This window comes from Capricornis sumatraensis, chromosome 4 (assembly GCF_032405125.1).
Source record: "Capricornis sumatraensis isolate serow.1 chromosome 4, serow.2, whole genome shotgun sequence".
NCBI classification, from domain to species: Eukaryota; Metazoa; Chordata; class Mammalia; order Artiodactyla; family Bovidae; genus Capricornis; species Capricornis sumatraensis.
In genome coordinates, this window is record NC_091072.1 from 115,909,359 (window position 1) to 115,926,468 (window position 17,110).

A 17,110-nucleotide genomic window follows, 5' to 3' on the forward strand; every position below is an offset into this window, starting at 1 on the left:
CTCATTCAAGACAAGGCTGTATATTTTCATCCTGCTTATTTAACTTATATGCAGAGCACATCATGGAGAATGCTGGGCTGGATGAATCACAAACTGGAATCAAGATGCTGGGAGAAATACCAACAACCTCAGATATGCAGATGATACTAATGGCAGAAAGCAAAGAGGAGCTAAAGAGCCTCCTGAAAAGGGTGAAAGAGGAGAGTAAAAAAGCTGGCTTAAAACTCAGTATTCAAAACAAACTGAGATCATGGCATCTGGTCCCATCACTTCATGGCAAATAGAAGGGGAAAAAGTGGAAACAGTGGCAGATTTTATTTTCCTGGGCTCCAAAATCACTGTGGATGGTGACTGCAGCCATGAAATTAAAAGAGGCTTGCTCCTTGGAAAGAAAGCTCTGATAAACCTAGACAGTGTATTAAAAAAGCAGAGACATTACTTTGCTGACAAAGGTTCAGATAGTCAAAGCTATGGTTTTTCCAGTAGTCATGTATGGATGTGAGAGTTGGACCAAAAAGAAGGCTGAGTGCCAAAGAACTGATGCTTTCGAACTGTGTGTGGTGCTGGAAAAGACTCTTGAGAGTCCCTTGGACAGCAAGAAGAGCAACGCAATCAATCCTAAAGGAAATCAACCCTGAATTTGATTTCTAATGTCTTTCATTGGAAGGACTGACGCTGAAGCTCCAATACTTTGGCTACCTGATGCAAAGAGCAGACTTATTGGAAAAGACCCTGATGCTGGAAATGGTTGAGGGTAGGAGGAGAAGAGAATAAAGAGGATGGGATGGTTGGATGACATCATCGACTTAATGGACCCAAGTTTGAATACACTCCAGGAGATACTGAAGGACAGAGAAGTCTGGTATGCTGCAGTCCATGGGATTTCAGAGTCAGATACAACTTAGCGACTGAAAACAAGCCCACTCATGAGTTATTTAGTATTAATAGCTGCCTTGGTTATTAGATGGGATGTCGAGGTACTGTGATGCTTATGTTCAAGGAACCCTTGTTTTACTTAACAATGGCCCAAAGCCAAGAGAATGGATGTTGACAATGGATACTCTCTTACTGTGCCTAATTTATAAATTAAACTTTATCATAGGTAGGTACATATCAGTTCAGTTCAGTCACTCAGTTGTGTTTGACTCTTTGTGACCCCATGGACTGCAGCACCAGGCTTCCCTGTCCATCAGCAACTCCCAGAACTTGCTCAAACTCGTGTCCATTGGGTTGGTGATGCCATCCAACCATCTCATGCCCTTGTCCTCCTGCCTTCAACCTTTCCCAGCATCAGGGTCTTTTCCAGTGAGTCAGTTCTTTGCATCAAGTGGCCGAAGTATTGGAGCTTCACCTTCAGTCCTTCCAGTGAATATTCAGGACTGATTTCCTTCAGGACTGACTGGTTTGATCTCTTTGCAGTCCAAGGTACATATCAGTTCAGTTCAGTCGCTCAGTCATGTCCGACTCTGCAACCCCATGGACCTCAGCACACCAGGCCTCCCTGTCCATCACCAACTCCCAGAGTTTACCCAAACTCATGTCCATTGAGTCGGTAATGCCATCCAACCATCTCATCCTCTGTCATCCCCTTCTCCTCCTTTCCCAATCCTCCTCAATCTTTCATGAAACATGAAGAGTTTCAACTTCATCATCAGTCCTTCCAATGAACACCCAGGACTGATCTCTGTTAGATGGACTGGCTGGATCTCCTTGCAGTCCAAGGGACTTTCAAGAGTCTTCTCCAACACCACAGTTCAAAAGCATCAATTCTTTGGCACTCAGCTTTCTTTATAGTCCAATGCTCACATCCATACATGACTACTGGAAAAACCATAGCCTTGACTAGATGGGCCTTTGTTGCCAAAGTAATGCAGGAAAAGACATAGACTATATAACATTTGGTCCCATCCAGTTTCAGGCATCCACTTTCAGATAACGGGGGACTATAGGAGCTAATTTTTTAGCATCAACCAGGCTCAGACTGGGACAGACCTTGAAGGCCGAGCCAACAGATAAATGCAGAGCATGAGGGCAAGAAAGATATCAAAGGTACTCACACCTTATATGGTTCTGGCTCTGCTTCTGCCAGTGTGAATTTGTATAAGATTCACAGACCTGAAAGGAGCACTGAGATCCCAGTCAAACTTATTTTACAGACTCATTCATCTCTTCACCGGTCATTCAACAAATACTTATTGAATGATATCCTTGGATCAGAAAGGGAGAGAGACTTGCCTGAGGCTAGTGACGGTAGAACAGAGACCCACATCCAAGTTAAGTACTCTTGCAACTGCATCACACAAATGCAAGACCTTCTGGATCTTCTTTGCCTTTGCAACAAAAAGCAGTGCACTAGTTCCCAATCTCTAAGATTCTTTTCAATCCTAGTTTCTATGTGTGTGCATGCCAGCAAAGCCACGCTACAACTTCCCTCATTTCCTGTTTCTGTACAAGACCGGAAAGAAAATTTATCTTTCAACATGTCACCTTTTCACTTTGACAAACACTGATTTATTTTGTAATTGGTGTCCCAGGAAGGCACACACCTCATCTGCTTGAATGATGACACAATTAATTAGACCAAACAAGGAAGAAAGCCCAGGACAGAGCCCAAGCTGCAGGTACTACTTACCACGAGCAGCGTGCAATTTCTCAGAGCAGAGCATTTTGCAAAAGGGAAGATCAAGGAGATATTCAGGTATGTTAAACTTTCAATTTAGGCCACATCTGTGGGCCAGTAGGTTCCAAAATCTACCTTCTCCACCTAGACATAACAGCGCTCTAAAATGCTAAAGAAAAATCTCTTCAGGTATCAAAAATGTTCAAATGTCTATTACCTGTTATGGTCATGGAGGAGGACCCTGTCTGTCTAAGACAGGAAATGGTGATGGGGGTTTGTGGGAAGGGAATAAAAAAAGAACACTGTATGTAGAATGGGTTCTATTAGCCAGTGTACTCCTTAAGGCTGCAAGTGACAGAAATTTAAACTGACTTTAAGAAATTAAAAAAAAGAAAGATATTTTGCTCCCGGCATAGCTGGAACTAGAGAGTGCAACACAGCATAATATGGAATTTGTCTCTCTTCTCAGGATATCCGAGTTGCTTTCACTCTCAGACCCAGTGGCTGTGCAGGAAAGAGGTTACACACCCAGCCTGAGGCGGCCATCCTTAGAAAGACCTGCTTGCAAAGCCAGCCCTTGGCTGGCATGTGTGAATGTGGGTTCCAGGAAGGTTCCTATTAATATTATTCCCTGGTAAGAATGGCCCAATGTGTTTAAAATTGCTTATGCAAACATTGTAGTTTATGATGAATACCCGCTTTCCTTTTGGGAGTCTTGGGTTTTGCTATGTGCTAGAAGGCAATGGCATCCCACTCCAGTACTCCTGCCTGGAAAATCCCATGGACAGAGGAGCCTGGAGTCCATGGGGTCTTCAGTCCATGGGGTCGCAAAGAGTCAGACACGATTGAGCGACCTCACTTTCACTTTCATGCATTGGAAAAGGAAATGGCAAACCGCTCCAGTGTTCTTGCCTGGAGAATCCCAGGGACGGTGGAGCCTGGTGGGCTGCCGTCTATGGGGTCGGACAGAGTAGGACACGACTGAAGCGACTTAGCAGCAGCAGCAGAAGAGGATGCCTGGGGCTTCCCAGGTAGCTCGGTAGGAAAGAATCTGCTTGCCAATGCAGGAGACACGGGTTCGATCCCTAGGCCAGGAAGATCCCCTGGAGGAGGAAATGGCAACCTTCTATAGTATTCTTGCCTAGGAAATCCCACGGACAGAGGAACCAGGCGGGCTACAAGAGAGTCAGAGAGACTTAATGACTAAACAACAAGAGAGGATGCCTACATGACCAGCCCCGAATAAAGGTCTTGGGTGCTGAGTTTCTAATGAGCTGCTCTGGTGGACAGCATTTCACACACTGCCAGAGGAATCAAGTGTGTCCCATGTGACTCCATTGGGAGAAGATTCTGGAAGCCTCAGCCTTGTTTCCCCTAGACTTCACCCATGCACCCTTGTCCTTTGCTGATTTTACTTTACATCCTTTCCTGTAATAAGTCACAGCCATGAATTCCACTCATGTTGACTCCTCCTAACAGAACACTGAATCTAGGGGTGGTCCTGGGGACCCCTGACACAGTGGCAAAACTACCAACAAAAGTTCCGGTCTTATCTTTTCACAGTAACAGCAACTGTAGTAGAAAATCTCTCCCAGAAGTTCCAATAAAAGTTCTTGGCTTATCCTCATTAGTTGCGATGGATTCAGCTTCAGGCATACCACCACTGTGGACCAACCACCAGAGCCTGAGAGACGACTGTAGTCCCACTGCTAGGCAGACAGGGTCATGCCCTTATCCCTGCAACCAGGGACTGGATCACCAACCCTTACGCACACTGGAAACCAATCACGACAAGGAGAGACATCCTGCTGATGCTGGTGGAAGTGGGGCATGGATGCTGAGCAGCTAAGACAGAACTTCTACCACAGTGGGGCACAAATGGGGTGCATTATGAGGAAGCATTTGTTATATAAACATTAACCGCCAGCAGCAACAGCACAAAATCACAGAGCCAAGAGAGCTGAACTTACTTTCTTACCCTAAATACATGCTTCCTCTTGTGTTTCCCACCTAATCGTCTAAACTGGGAAACTAGAGATGAATCTTTTCTCTCGTGCACCACATCTTACTGGGACACCCATCTTTAAATGATTATGTTGTTCCATCTTACCCCTACCTTAGCTCAGGCAATGATCATTGGTTTCTTGGATTACTGACACGGCCAACTGACTGGACTCTGCTTTTGGTTTTGCACATCCAGCCCATCCCACCCATTGCAGGCCAGGTACCTTTCTGTCCTGAGGAGAAGGCCTGATTAGGTCACTCTTTGCCTTAGAGATTGTCAATGGATTCTCACCATCTCCTAGAAAAGCCCAAATTCCCTGGTGTGGCATGCCACACCACACCTTCTGTTATCTTGCTCCCACCTACCTGGCAATCTTCCATCAGGTTCCCAATCCATCCGCCCATACTCAATTCTTTGCACAAAAAGAATTCCAGCAGTAGGAATGCCCTGAAGTTCAGGTGACATGCCATCCTGTTTCACGTCATGATTTTGGTCCATTTTGTTCTGCTTGGTCCCACTTTCCCATGTGGAGATCTCCAGCCAACCCACAAGACCCATTTTTTCTTGTGTTCTGAGTGATGACTTTCCCAGCTCCCAGAGTTAATCTCTCCTCCCATGATGGCAGCATTGTGCTTGGTACATGCCTATAGCTCTCACTATAACCCTTTCTTAGTATTTATTTGCCCTTCTGAATTCTCAACTAGAGTTCACTTTCATGAAGGCTGGTGTATCGTCTTACCCATCCTTACAGCTCAGTACTGACTTTGAGAAGGACAAGGAGCGTTGCTTAAAAACCTATGGACTAAATCCACAAATGAAAAAAGACAGGCTGAGGGCTGAGGCAGTGGCTCTCCCACTTACCAGGCAGATGATTTGAGTGTGTTGTTTAACTTCTTTAAGCATTAGTTCTCCTTCTTGTAAGACACAGATTGGACCAGCCATCTGTCAGGCCTGTTGTGAGGATGAAAGGAGCTAATGTACATCGAACATCCAGGTGCATGCAGAATCTGGACTGTATCAGGCATCTCATCAAAGCAAGGCATCCCCCAAATGTACCAAACTCATTCAAGATATTAATAAGGGAAACTGGCTGCAAGGTATATGGGGACTCTGTACCAACTTCATAATTTTTCTGTAAATAATAAACTGTTCCAAAAATTTTAAAAGTTCACTTAAATAAGAAAAAAGCAAGTTCCAGCTCTGCTAACTAACCCTCTCCTTCCTTCCTTCTTTCTCACTTCCACCCAAAAATCCTTCAAAGGATGACTCTTTTTTTAAATATTCTAGTATCACATCATTTTCCTCCCTGCCCCAGAAAATGGATTATTGGTTAGATTTGGGAAATCCTTTCTTAATCTTTTAAGCATTTTTGCCATCATGGGATATGATCTTTTGATGTCTAAGCTGTAAAGAAGAGAAGCCTCAAATTGCCACACCTTCTCTGTCCTGAGACCCATCAAAAGGCAAACAAGAAAACAGAAACCCAAGTTTCCTGGTCAAATGGAGATGGTGGATAATGAAAAAAATATCCTTCTGCTTCTCGGGAAGCTGGTGATTTCACTCCGTCCTATGCTGGCTGACAGTGTTCCCTTCAACAGCCCCTCCATCCATCTCAATAAGGGATCAGCACACACAACTCTGCCCACTGCACTCTCCAGATGCGCAAGCCCAGTGCACCGCACGGAGAAGAGAACAGCCATCTGTCTTCCCTGACAGGCCACGTCCGTCCTTGTCATATATTAGATGCTGCTAATAATCTATGTGTATGTGTTTAGGAGAAAAAAAAGTGTCCTTGCGATAGTCACAGAATGACATGATTTCCTCTCTTCACAAGTATGGAGATGAGCAACCTGTTGGGTCTTCTGATTCCGAGGGAAAAGTCATCAACTCCAGAGGGTCCTACCCAAATTTATGGCTAAGAATGCATCTGAGTCAGGTCAATTCAATCATGCCTTCCCCTGGTATCGAGTTTCCTTCCAGGTATAAGAGAATGAAGGCATTATAAAGAAGGCTGAGCACTAAAGAATTGATGCTTTCGAACTGTGGGGCTGGCGAAGACTCTTGAGAGTCTCTTGGACAGCAAGGAGATCAAACCAGTCAATCCTAGAGGAAATCAATCCTGAATATTCATTGGAAGAACTGAGGCTGAAGCTCCAGTACTTCGGTCACCTGATTCTTAGAGCCAACTCATTGGAAAAGACCCTGATGCTAGGAAGGTTTGAAGGCAGAAGGAGAAGGGGGCAGCAGAGGACAAGATGGTTGGATAGCATCACTGATTCAATGGACATGAATTTGAGCAAACTCTGGGAGGCAGTGGAGGACAGAGGAGCCTGGTGTACTGCAGTTCATGGGGTCACAAAGAGTCAGATATGACTTAGCTACTTACAACAATAAATTCATCTTCTGAAGGAGGAAATTCACCAGTGGCTATTCAACTATCTGTAGCCCTAAGAGAGGAAAAAATTCACAGATCAAGCATCTCGGAAGCTAGTGTTGAGCATAAAAAAGGGGGACAGAAAGTCTGAAGTGCACACAGTAGAAGCCTGAGCACAGGGTTGATTCCAGAAGTCATTCATTAAAGGCACGCGCTAAGGGGGTCTTCAAGATATGAACTGATGAACAAGCGGCAGAAAGTTCAGATTTCATTTCTTCTCTGGCACTGGCCATTACCGACCACGTAAAGCAGCACCACCAGCACTGGACATCCTATACCTTTTTTTAAAATCAGTAATGGAACCACTAAGGAAGTGGTTCATAACAGAGAAATACTGTCCTTCAGGGGACACTTGCAGATGCCTGCAGATATGTTTGCTTGTCACATCTGGGGAAGGGGGTGCAACTGGCATCTAGTGAGTAGAGGCTAGGGATGACAGGACAGCCCCCGATAATGATGAGTTACCCAACCCCAAATGTCAAGAGCACCGAGGTAGAGAAACCTTGTGTGAAAGCTGCTGCCGCTAAGTCTCTTCAGCTGTGTCCGACTCTGTGCGACCCCATAGACGGCAGCCCACCAGGCTCCCCCGTCCCTGGGATTCTCCAGGCAAGAACACTGGAGTGGGTTGCCATTTCCTTCTCCAATGCATGAAAGTGAAAAGTGAAAGTGAAGTCGCTCAGTCGTGTCCGACTCTTCGCGACCCCATGGACTGCAGCCCACCAGGCTCCTCCGTCCATGGAATTTTCCAGGCAAGAGTCCTGGAGTGGGGTGCCATCGCCTTCTCTGAATGCATGAAAGCAATGGTAGCCAAAGCATTGGTGCTGTCCAGACCGCTGGCAGGAGAAGGGAGGGGCCTTGGAGTTGCACAGTTTGCAAAGACACCACAGGTAATTAATTCTGATACTGAAAGCTTCCACCCTGCAATTCAGAATTACTGCTCAGAGAACACAGTTGCAAATAACCATTAGCTGCTTGACCAGCATATGCCTGTTAATCCGATTTGGTATTTCACTAATATAGACTTGGAACAGAGCTAACCCTCAGGGAAGACCCCTTTGGCCCAGATACTTATAGAACAAAAAGAACAAAAAGCCTTCTTTCCTGAGCATGTGATTCTCAAGTTGGGCTTTGTCTCTAACTCCGTAAATTTATTTTTAAAAATTTTTCTCTTTTTTTTGATGTAGACCACTTCTAAAGTCTATTGAACTTGTTACAGTATTGCTTCTGTTCTATGTTGGGATTATTTGGCTATGAGGCATGTGGGACCTGAGCTCCCTGACTAGGGATCAAACCGGCACTCTGTGTTGGAAGGTGAAGTCTTAACCACTGGACTGCCAGGGAAGTCCCTTCATAAACTGATTCAGTAAGTATTTGTTTCTTGCCTCTTCCTGCTACTCGGTCTGCATCTGTCTCTCACAGTCATCCCCACTGAGTCTTTAGCACCTTTATTTGATCCTGCCCTACCCTCTCATCTCCTAATTCCTCCAGAATGACCTAGGACAGCCCATGCATCCAGGCACCCACAGGGGCTACATTCACGATCACAATTTCCTTCACTCAAGGCAGCTGATATCAGAAAAATATTAGAAAAGCAACCGAAGTGAGTAATTCACATTAATGGCAGGTAACCCCAAAATGTTCCCCGGAAGTGTCTGATATTTTTCAAATGAGGATGAATTAGTCACATGAATTTCTACTGCATCAGGCCTTAGATGGCATAACTTGTGCATCCAGGACCACGTAGGTGTTCAGTAAACATTTATCGAGTATCTGAATGAGCAAGAAAATACCTTTGGGCAGAGGAACTCCCTATAGTTTTAACCTTTAAACTTATCACTATCTCTCCCTGAAATTTTAAAAAAGTCCTGTGGGCCTGACAGGAGGTGGTAACCATTCTAACTGTGAGACTCAAGCAAGGTATTTACCAAAAATGGCAACAGCACAAGGTTCCAGGACCCTGTGGTCACATATTAAAGGGCCTCAGGAGACCCTAAGATCTGAGACCCTAAGATCTTTCTCTCTCACTGATTCTAATCAGCCTCCCAATTCAGTTCTTCCTTCTCTAGTGCAGAACTCACCCCCCCCCCGCCCTCCATTTTCCCTCCAGCACCCTAAGGTAAAAGGAAAACCTAGAGAAACAATACTGATAAAAATGATAGTGGCATATTTTCTAGATTCTAAAGTGAAATGAAGTCGCTCAGTCGTGTCCAACTCTTTGCAACCCGTGGACTGTAGCCCACCAAGCTCCTCTGTCCATGGGATTCTCCAGGCAAGAATATTGGAGTGGGTTGCAATTTCCTTCTCCAGGGGATCTTCCCGATCCAGGGATCGAACCCAGGTCTCCCACATTGCAGGCAGACGCTTTAACCTCTGCACCACCAGGGAAGCCCTTAAATACAAGAATACAGTCTGTCAGAAAACCTTCTACAGAGACACAGAACTTCAGATGCAAGTACTAACAACAAAGATTTCAAGGGAGGAAAGGAAGCCAGGTTGAAAGAAGAAGGGGGAGGAGGCGGGAGCGAAAGGGGTGGCCTTACAGACGTCTCCTGCCACCTACAGATACCCAGGCATTATGGGAGTTTTCCCTGGGCCTCCAGAGAAGGGAGGACTAGAACTCGGCCCTACCAGAAATCAGACCAGACCAAAACCAGAATTCGAGTTTTCTGCCAAGAGGAGGTGATCAGTCTCCAATCTTCAGCTCTAGATTCTAAGGGGACACTTAGAATAGCAACACATTTTCTAGGAGAAAAAGATCAGCAGTCAAGGGGCTCTGTTAAGTCACATCTCAGTTTCAGAAACTGTAAAATGTGAAAAAATCTGCATCAAAAACTGAGATAATTTAACAGATCTCTGCAAAGAACTAGGTGAGTAACATATTTTGCTTCTGAAATATTATTCCTATTAGAACTGAAGTGTAAATTACATGGGCGAGCCGGGCTTCCACTCAGGTCCTAGAACCTCACACTCCACGGTCTCTGCTCTACCCACTGAGACACACAGTTGGTGACTCCCATCAGGACAAAATCCTGACTCTTCTTATATGACCCTCCTCCCGAGCCCCCATCCTCATTAAAAAAAATTTTTTTTTTATCATTTAAGCTTTTTACTTTTTATTTTGTATTGGGATATAGCTGATTAACAATGTTGTGATAGTTTCAGGTGAAGAGCAAAGGGGCTCAGCCTTACATATACATGTATCCATCCTCCCCCACACTCCCCTCTTACCCAGGCTGTCACAGAACACTGAAGAGAGTTCCCTGTGCTCTGCAGTATATCCTTGCTGGTTATCCATTTTAAACATAGCAGTAAGTGCAGGCATCCAGAAGTTTATTCTCTAAGTCTGTGTTTTTCTGTTTTGTAAGTTCTGGTGTATCATTTCATTTTAGATTTCACATATAAGGGATGTCAAACTTATTTTGACATTCCTTCTCTGGCTTACTTTCTCCTTCTCTGACTTACTTTCTCCTTCTCTGACTTACTTCACTCAGGATGACCATCTCTAGGTCTATCCATGTTGCTGCACATGGCATTATTTCCCTCTTTGTAGTGGCTAAGCAATATCCCATTGTATAATTGTACCCCCCGCCCCCTGCCATCCTCACCTTGATTGAGAATATCTGGGGAAACTTTCTTACTCATAGAGGACTGACACCATCTCCTCTAAGATGGAGATCCCCCCATCCTGGCTCTTTCAGGGAGACGGGCAGCTGTCTCACTGTGATGACAGTAGAACGACTCTCATATATTCGAAACAGCAGCCACGGCACACTGCTGGTCATTCTGCTGCATCAGGACCCGTCCTGAGACCTTTTTATGTCTCATTTCACATCACCCTCACCACGTCATCATCCCCACTCTGCCAGTGAGAAACAGAGGTCCAGAGACATGAGTAGTGCCAAGGTTAGAAAGATGGTGAGCAGATGGATGGGAGGCAGCCTTAGAAAAGGCCCTGGACGTCTATGTCCGATGACTCCGGGAGTGGACCCTTGAGCTGAACGAGGACGAGGTGGAAGAAATACGTCACAGCACTCTAGAAACTTCTCTCTCCTTCTCTTCCCTAGGAGACTCATAGTGTCTCTCTAGCTCACTTCACAGAGAGCCTGCATCCCTGTGCTTGGAGAAAATTCACACAGCGGACAGAGGTCTGGTCGCCCCATCGGGGGCCCCTGGGGAGCACAGGTGTGGCTGTCCTGTCCCATCCCATGAGCCACGCAGACAGGGCAATCAGGATGTGGCTGGCTTGGTGACACAGTGGTAACTAGAGGCAGGAACTGACATCACTCACTGGGTGTGAGCTGCACCGTCAGGGTCTCCTGACACGATCAGGGTGCCCTCCATGACCCGTTCTCCGGAGAAGTCTGATCCCCGTCCTTGCTAATCACAGCCTGCCAATCACACCTTGCCCAGCCTCTAGATGTGCTGACCCCCACCTGCCATCACCCAATGAACCCCCCATTGGATAAGCAGCAGTTCCAGCCAGCCACCCTCCCTTCAGGGCTGCGAACCACAGCATCGTACCCCTGGATTCTATACCTGGAAATTGGAAAAGGAAACTGTCATAACCCAACAGGAACATTTTCATAAAACAGTTTCGTTTTCATTCCAAAAATGAATCACCTAAAGATACCTCCAGCCCAGACTCTTTTGTAAGATCCAGACCTATTCATTCCATCTGCACACGCCCAACATGGAACTCGTCACCTGGGGCCATCCACTCCACTCCCGCCTTCGTCTCTCTTCAACATCACTTGCTGCCCCCAAGGGCAACATCCTGCTGTACGGCCACTGTCATATCTTGCTTGGACCACAGCAGTAGACAACCTCCCACCTGCTGCCAAAACTTTCTTTCAAGGCACTGGTTTCCTGCTTCATCTTATAGAACCACCCCATGCTGTAGCCAAAGGAGCCTCTTCAAATCTGAAAATCTGAACATCCTCTTCTGTACCTAAAACTCTCAACTGGTTTTCAGTTACCTTTAGATAAAACCCAAAGTTGCAATTGACAAAACCTTTTATGGTTCTCTTGCCTTATTTCCTACTCTGCAAACCTGGAATCACATGTTTTATCTGTTCACTTATTTAAGGAGCACCTGCCAGGTATTGTTCTAGGTGCTGGGAAAGCGTCAGGAAGAAGACAAAGACCCTTGCCCTCAAGGTACGTATGTATTAGCAGGAAAGACACACGATAATCAGGTAAAGCCAGCCAGGTCCCCGGTATCTGGGGGTCTGTGCGGCTGCCTAGGTGGAGCAGAGCAATCTTAATAAGCAATTATGGACTAGATTAGAAGATGATGGATGCAGTTAAAAAAAAAAAAAAAACAGGAAAGAACAGTGTGAGAGGGATGGGATGGTATCCCAGGCTGCAGGATTAAAGGGGCCACTTGGCGGAACTTAAAGGGAGTTCTGGCAGCAAGACAGGGAGGGACCTGGGGGACTAGCATTCCCAGCACGGGAACATCAGAGCAAATGACCAAGGCAGGGCCCGCCTGGTCTGTTTGAGGAACAGACTGCAGTTTCAGTGTCTGCACGGCTCTCTCTCTGGGCCTCTGGCCTCTGGACACTGCATCCCTTCTAAGTGGGGCCATCAGGCTAATGTTGCCATTGCTTCTTCCCTTCACAAGCCTCCCTGGCTAGGACTGCTGCTGCTGCCTAGGCGCTTCAGTCGTGTCTGACTCTTTGTGACCCTTTGGACTGTAGCCCACCAGGCTCCTCTGTCCATGGAATTCTTCAGGCAAGAGTTACTAGAGTGGGTTGCCATTCCCTTCTCCAGGGGCCCTTCCTGACCCAGGGATCGAACCTGGGTCTCTCGCATTGCAGGCAGATTCTTCGCCGTTTGAACCACCAGGGAAGCCCCTTGGCCAAGGCTGCTTCCCCTCAAGTGTGATTCTACTTCACTGTGAATTCTGCCTTTCAAGGTTCTTTCCACACTTTAATGTAACTGTGAGTTCAGCTGGATCTAGAATCTAGTGGTTAAACATCTAGTAGGCTCTGAGGTCAGCCTGGGGTCAGCCTGGCTTCCATCCAGGCTCCACCACTGCCTCGCACAGGCTGTAGGATCTCAGGCAAGACACTTAAAGACTTTTGAGGGGGAAATAAGATAGTCTGGCTCCCGACACAGAAAAAATAGGAATTAGCAACATGGGGGCAGGTCTGGGTCTGTGTGACTTACTATTTTATCCCCAGGGCCAAGGACAGGTCCAAGGGCTCAAAAGATAATGAATTAATGAACGACTGACTGAATAGATGTGGAAGGTGGGGTTGGAGGAGTAGGGAAGCAGGGAGGAAGGGATGTGAGAAGGTCCCACACAAAGGGCCTAGAGGGTCCAAAAACCCCTTCAAGGCAAGTGATTAAAACCACAGAAGTTCTTAAATGTCTTGTCAAAAACAATACTTCCAAAGTTCTTCATATTTGGCCTTTTTACATTATTGTACACTTCACAGCTGCCCCATGGCTTTGTGGGCAAAGCTGCAAGGTAATGGAGCAGACACCCATTAATGGTATCTGCTGTTACCCCACAGCTGCTGGCAGGAGTCCTCAGAGAAAACCAGTTCCATGTCCAGTTCTAACTGTTGCTTCCTGACCTGCATACAGATTTCTCAAGAGGCAGGTCAGGTGGTCTGGTATTCCCATCTCTTTCAGAATTTTCCACAGTTTATTGTGATCTGCACAGGAACATGGGAAGAATAGTGCAAACTATCTGTGCATTTCCTGCAGGGGCCCTGCTGGCATGGTTCTTGGCTCACTGAGGCCCAGAGGAGTCAAGTAGCCTGCCTGTGGTCACAGGGTCTCCAGAGGGGCTCCAGTTCTGGCTTATTCTACTGGTCCAGGATGAATACATGCAGAGACTTCCTAGGGCTCACAGCTACTCTAAAGAGAGTGATCTGGAACTTCACAAGCTGGGCCAGTATTCTGCAGATGGAGGTTTTATTTCTCAAATCTGGGGAAAATCACACTTCCTTATGCCTTTGATTCTGCCCCCATGCCAGATGGAGTAGACTTGATCAGGATGCAGAGCCAGGCAAATGCCACATAGGCGATGACCACGGCAGAGACTGAGGCTGGTCTAAGTCCTTACTAAAGAGCTCTTTACCAGGTTCTCCATGTAATGAGCTTAGGTAAGGGGGATTTCACAGCATCCTTCAGGAGTCAAGTCTATATGAGACTGAACACTAGTCACTGCAGCCCAGATTAATGAGGTGTTCCAGACCAGAGAAAGCCCAGCAAGGCCAAGTGGCATCAATGTTACTCCAAAGGTTTACAGTGAAAGATACCAACTGCGATCACCTTTATGAGAGGGGAACCTTCCCTCCTGCATCAGACTGTTCCACATTTATTGGTCTGTCCTAAGGGACTTCCTTCCTATTCCGTGACCTGGCTTCTAATCATTCGGTTTAGGAAAAATAATCAAACACACACACGACCCTATACTAAAGAGCGCCATACAGAAAAGAGAAGAGCTTACTTTCTTTTCATTTCTTTCTTTTCCCAGAAAAGTTAGGGTGGGCATGGGAAAACCTCAGACGCTTGTCATACTCCTTTGCTGATGACAGGTAGACACAGACACAGTATTCCTTCCTTGAAGGCAGGTGCCCTGTTCTAACAACAGCATCTAATATATTCCTCTGCATTGTGGGGGCCTGACTAATGCTCAAAAGGAACCAATGAGAGGATGAGTAAATAAAATAAAGCCCATTAACTGAACTCCTTGCAGTCAAACTTCCCCGGCCCTGACCTTGGCCCATATACTCTGCTCTGCCCCAGGAGCTGCCTTGAGTCTCTGAGCCCTCCAAATCCACATCCTTGGGTCATCTCTGGGAGCAGCAAGAGCCTTGGATGCCTTCCCATCCACAGGGATATGGGGGTGGGCGGGCTTAACACTAGGATTATTACTGCGGTTGTGACTGGCGACAGAACCCTACCAGCACTGTGGCAGGTCCTTGCTGGGACAGAATAGATGTGATTTCCCAGCGACAGGTTACCTTTAGGGACCACCTGTCCCTGGGATCTTGCTGGGTTACACTCATCCAGGAGAGACTTGCAGCTCTGAATGTATACGGCAGGCTGAGTTTCTCGGGAAGTAGACGCAGGAATGAGAATGAGCACGCCGGGGGTTAACTTAGGGAGAATTCTCAGGACAGCATCTATGAAAGGGGCAGCGCGCCAGCAGGACTGGGCACAGGGAGAAACGGGGCTGCCAGGCAGACGCCAGTGGATCCTGCAAGACTTCACATGCATCATTCAGTCCACGGTGTGGGCATGGCCCCGGGCAAGGTGACTCTTCATCTGAGACCATTCCCCAAAGAGGGCTGAGAGCAGAGCCCACCTGCAGGCAGTCTTCCAGCAGCTGGAGGAATGAGCCTTTCCTCCCAAAGGGGAATGTGAGTGTCCACCACACACAATCGCTACTCTCATCCTACAAGACAGACATGATCATCACCTCTGCAGTGACATGGTCCCAGCTGGAGGTGGAGGTCCCTCCCTCCACGGGAGGTGGTGACTCTCCCTCCCCTCCACGGGAGGTGGTGACTCTCCCTCCCCTCCACGGGAGGTGGTGACTCTCCCTCCCCTCCACTTCTCATCATACATCCAGGGCCCAGTGGATGACTCCTTCCTTACAGCCGGTGACCCCTGGCGGGGATGCAACAAATGCCTGCTGAATAAATACATCACTGAATACTGAAGGTCAGCACTAAAATAGGAATAAAATGCCACATAACTATAGGAAAAAATGCCCTAATGAGTGCAGTGTAATCAGGAAAAAACAAAAACAAATAGATGTGATGGGGCACAGGGAAGGCAATACACACACGCACTGTGGTCTCAGCTCCAAGTGGAACCTTGCATCCCGCCAAGCTTCTGCCCCTTTATTTGCGAACTGAAACGACAGATCCAAACATTCTACGAAGAAGAGCTCAGAAAGCTGAGACACACTCTCTTTCAACAGAGTCTATTAGTGTCATTATTGACACAAATAAGGGAAGTTTTGATCCTGACAAGGAAAAGAGTCCAAGGCTCAGAGTGTTTTGCCCCCATGGTGTGCTGAGGACTTTTTTCAATTATCCCAAAGCTGGGAGGCTCCCAGAAGGAAGCAGGCAGAGACTGGAGTGGGTGAGGAATTTACTCTTCTGTCAGTGAATGGAAACAGAAACCAACTGGAATAGCCTGTGAATCTTGAGAATGCTGTGATTTAAAATCACTAAGCAATATTTCACCTTCAGAGGATAAAGAGCTATAGAGAAGAGGCAGGAGGGATTTTAAACACAGAAGCCAGCATGCAGAAGTCAGAAAAAAAAAAAAAAACCACTCACTGCTAGGTTTATCTCTCAATGTATTTGTCTAATATAGAGAATATGAAACTAATAACGTAATTTAAAGGATAACACCTGCGAGAGGGGGATTAAAATGGACTGAGATGACCCAGAGGGATGGTATGGGGAGGGAGGAGGGAGGGGGGTTCAGGATGGGGAACACATGTATACCTGTGACGGATTCATGTTGATGTATGGCAAAACCAATACAATATTGTAAAGTAATTAACCTCCAATTAAAAATAACTAAATTTATATTAAAAAAAATAGTAGTAGGGTTTGTGCCTGCCACTTCTCTCATGAATCCACACCAGTTATGAACACTGACTGTCCTCACAATTTCCCACCTGATACTCACACATATCTCGGGGCAGTGACAAGAGTTAACAATAAAAACTAAGAAGAAACTGACTAGAAAGAACCTTTTAGAAAGCCGAACTTACATACTTCTTTAAAATGATAAACCATCAACTTTTTAATGAAAGAAAAAGTCATAAGAACATTTTCAAACACTCTATAATGAATACCATCACCACTATCTCACAGGCTTTCTCAGCAATCAAAGTATCATTTGATAAAAAGGGAAAACCGATAAATGCATGTCTCCACACAAGGAAGCCAACACTCAATTATGGGCACACAAAATACACACATTTGATGTCTGTCTCTTACAAAGCAATTCAACAACCCTCAATTGGGTTCTTCCTATGAACACAGATCTTACCTCTTCAATTATTAAA

At 46.2% G+C, this 17,110-nt stretch overlaps 1 protein-coding gene across 3 annotated transcripts in view; it reads right to left on the reverse strand.

The window, feature by feature from the left end:
• Nucleotides 1-17,110, reverse strand: part of LARGE1 (LARGE xylosyl- and glucuronyltransferase 1) — a 447,934-nt gene that overhangs the window by 237,206 nt on the left and 193,618 nt on the right. The gene's annotated exons all lie outside the window — the stretch shown is intronic.